Genomic DNA, 4,305 nt, shown 5'->3' with positions numbered 1-4,305 from the left:
TATATATTATTAAAATAGATATTATATTTTATATAAAATATATTTTATATAAAAACCCCAACATGCATCCCAAAACACACACACACAAGTGTATATTAAAGACACTCATAAAATATATTTGAATTATATATAATATAAAATATATAAAATTTTATATATTATATATATATAAAATTATATAAACATATACCCACACCCACACACACACACACACCCCACAAAACCCACATATATATATATATATATATATATATATATATATATTTATATATATATAATAATATATATATTTTAAAATATTTTATATATAATATATATAAAAAATATATATATTTTTTGGTGTGTTTTGGGGTTGGTTTTGGGTGGGTCTATATTTTAATTTAATATATAAAAATATATACAAATATTGTGTATTTTAAATTTTAAAATATATATTATATATATTTTAATATATTTTTAAATATATATATTAAAATTTCCACCACCCAACCACCACCCCCCACAAACACACCCACACACAATATATTATATATAAAAATTAATATATAAAATTTTATATATAAATATATATAAAATTGTTAATATATATATTTTTTTATATATATTATATATATGGGGTGGGGGGCTTAAGCGAAAAGGTGAGGGTAAAAAGCGTTTGGTGGGTAGCCTGGGATAGGGGAAAAAGTGTTTTGCATGCCTTCTCGTTTGTTTGGGGTTAACGGGGGACCTTCCCGGTCCCAGGAAAAAATTTGGGGGGGATCTCAGGCGAAAGGGGGCCCCCAGGGGAAAGGGAAAACTAGGGCCCTTCATCGGCGTGTGGACATGCTTGGTCCATATAAAACTCCTCCCCCCCAAAGCCATTCGGGGGGTAAGGGGGCCGCTGGGGGGGAGGGGGGGCCCTTGCCGGGTTTTCCTTTCCTCCCCCCGGGAAGGGGGAAACCCCCCGGCAACGTAAAGGGAATAAATGGATATGCTGGGGGGGGGGGGGGTGTTTTTCCCTCCCACCCGCAAGTAAGGCGGGCTGGGGGTTCTGCTGGGGGGGGGAAAAAAATGTGGGGGGCGAAAGGTTTGGGAAATGGGGAGTTTACTTGTCCTGCCTGCCCCCCCGGCAGGTCCCAAACCCCCACCTTTTGAAGCTTGTGGGGCAAAGGGGCCCTCGGGAAAACCCCACAGGTGGTTTGGGCGGTCCCACACCCTCCCGCCCCCCCTTTATTTGGGGCAGGGGGTCGGCGGGGGGGGCAGAGGTGGTTTTGCCCCCGGGGGTTGACCACCTAAAGGTTTTAAAACCTCGGGTTTAAAGGGGGAAGGCGCGGGGAAAAAACACCCGGGTCCTTGCAGTAGGATAAAGCGGTTTACCTTTAAAAGGGGAAATTAAATTTCGTTTTAGGAGTTGGGGTGGCTGCCCTCTTGGGGTAGTGAAAGCCCTTTGGAGCGGCACGATCAGTGGGGGGGGTTTTAAACCTCTTCTGGTGGGGCCCTGCAGCGAGGGTTTAAACCACCTCCAAGGTGTACCCCATAGCCTTTTCCCCAGCCGAACTTCACCCCTGGGGTAGTTGAGGTAAACACCGGTTGATGAGCGAAATTATGGCATTGGAGACTAAAGGGCATGTTTTTTTGGCTTCATGTCTCTTTTTTGCGGGATACCCCCCCTCCCGATTTTATGAAAAAAATTGATTTTTAAAAAGAGCCGTTCTACCCCAAAATTTCAAATCTGGGGGCGAAAATTTGCAATTCGAAATTGTTCGGGGCGACTTCAATGCGGTACCGGCGTGCCCAAAGTTTTGGCAAAAGGATGTCTTCACCCCCCCATGGCTGGGGAGCTAAACCCCAAAGCGTGAAAATAGCCCCCCTTTCTGGGACTTGCTAGGTCCCAGAAAAAGATGATCTCGGGGTCCTGGTACCATTTGCCCCAAAACCCGCATCGGGGAAAAATGGAAACAGAAAATTATGGGTACTGGGGGGCCAAAGGGAAAGACCCCGAGCACATTCTTCTCCCCATCCCCCCAAGGGGCCTCCTAAGGTGTTTCACCTGGACAGAATAAGGGAGGAGGAGTGGGGGTTTTCACCATGGCAGTCTCGGACCGATTCAGGGAAAACTCGCCCCACCTGTGGGGGCCCCCAGTTGCTTGTGGGGGGTTCTTAAAGGGGTAAAACAATCGAAGCAGCTCGGGGGGGTCCATTGGCATACCACCGAGGGCGGGGGCGGGAATTTTCCTCCCCCCCGGGGAGAAATTAGGGGGCCCAAACGGGAAGAGGTCGCAAGGCTCGGCTGAAGGGTAATCAAGTTTTGGTTTCACTCCATGATGCATAGGGCTTGGACACTGCTGAAAAAGGGAAAAGGGAAAAATTTCTCAGGAATTTGCTGAGGAGGTTAAAGGGGGCCCTTTTTTCTTGGAAAATTAAACCTTTTTGGGCCCTCCCTTACCAACCCCGGGAGGAAAAAATGAACTCAAACCCCCTTTCCCCCAAGATGATTTGCAGCCCGATCAGGGGAAATGGACGGTTCACTCGGGACCCATGGTTGGGGTTCGTAAAATGTTGGGCTAAATTTTATTTTGAGCAGGTGTACCAGGTGGGCCCCTTTAACAGTTAGTTTGGAAATTGAAAAACCCGATTCCCCAGTGCCGGGGCCCCATCCCCCACCCACCCAGGGGGAAAAACCCCCCTTACCCTAACAGAGGTTAGGATGGCGTTTTCCCAAAGTTTGAAGGGGTGGGAAAGGTGTAGTGATATCCCTGCAAAACTGGAAAAGGGGCGGGGGGTAAAACCCTATGGCTCGTGGGCCTACATACAGTCCGGGACTCCCCCAATCTGGCAGTCGGGTCCCCTTTCCCCGGAAACCTGTTGGGGGGGAAATGGTCATCCCTCTCGGAAAGGGGGGAAAAGGGGATCGTTGGGTTTTGAAAAAAAACAAATCGTGGCTTTTCCCCAAACTCCCAAAGCTTTACCGGGCCCAAGGGTTTTCCAAACCCCCCATTCTTCTAAAAACCCGGATCCGCAACCACCTACTGGGGGAAATCAGAGAGGGGAGCGGGTCGGGAAATTTACCCCTTTGGAAAATTCCACGATGGGACTTTTATATTTAAGCGTTTTAAATTTAATTGTGGAACCCCTTTTCGTGATTTTTGGGTCGGGTTGTTTGGAAAACCTACACGACCTCAAAAAGGGGTTTTGATCGGTACATGGGGAAATCGCAAAGGGGAGACCTTTGGGGGACTCAGGGGAATTGAAAAAAGATTTTTGGGGCCAACAGAAAGGGTTTTATACTGGTACTAAAATTTGCTTTTAAATTTGGGGGTGGGGTCTGTCAAGCTTCTTCTCTTTAATTGGGGGTTTGGGGGTTTGGCCCGGGCCTTCAACCCGGAATTTTCAAACACCCTTGGAAAAAAAAATTTTTGGGGAAATTTTTAATTTTTTTAAAAAAAAAAAAATTTTAAAAAGAACATGGGCAATATAAAAGGTCCCCCCAAAAAAACCCTTTGATTTGCCGACGATGTTGTTTACCCTTTATCTGGGGCCTTGGGGGTTCACGGTGGTGGCTCCGGATGTTTTAGCAATGGGGCGAAGCCCCTTAGGCCTAAAAGGTTTTCCTGGGCCCAAGACCAAGATTCAGGGGACTTTTGGGGGCCCGGGGTTTTGGGGGAAATTTCCTTTTCAGTCAATCCATGCTTGCGGGTGGGGACGCTGAAGTTTGGAGAGGTTTTCCCTTTTCCCTTTGGGTAGCTTTGGGTCCATATCTCTGGGCTTTTTCCAGCCCCAGAAGTCAAATAGAAAGATTGGTCGGGGGGGCAAAAAGGAGCCATGAAAAAAGAGCTTTTGGGGAGATTTTCGGTACCTACCCGAAGGACCAACCCTGCGGGGTTTTTCAAAGCCTTGATATTGCCGGGTTTTTGCTCTATAAAAGCAAAAACCTGGATGCAAATCCAGTGTCTTGGAGGGTGTTTTGATGCCTTTTGTAAAAAGCCCTTCGCCGGATCATGGGGAAACAGTTGGCAGGCCCCACGTGCCCAAAAAACCGGCGGGTTACCCCGTGGAAAAACCTGGCATGGGGGCCTGTTACTTGCATAAAAACTGGGATCGCCCAAATCAGGGGTATATGGGCACCTAGCTCGGGGCTCCCTGTGGGGGGGCGAAACCCCGCCCAAACAGATTTTTTCTCTGCCAGAAAAAACCCTTGGGGGGGGGAGGGGGGCCTGGGGACGAAACCCCGGAGATCCCTGGGGTTGGGCAGGGTCGGGTGAGGGCCTGTCGGAGGAAAATTTGAAAATGGGCCCCTGGGGGCCTTTCCTGGGGACTGCCTCGAAA

Source organism: Penaeus monodon, chromosome 8 (genome assembly GCF_015228065.2).
Source record: "Penaeus monodon isolate SGIC_2016 chromosome 8, NSTDA_Pmon_1, whole genome shotgun sequence".
NCBI classification, from domain to species: Eukaryota; Metazoa; Arthropoda; class Malacostraca; order Decapoda; family Penaeidae; genus Penaeus; species Penaeus monodon.
Note: the sequence above shows the minus strand (reverse complement) of the source record.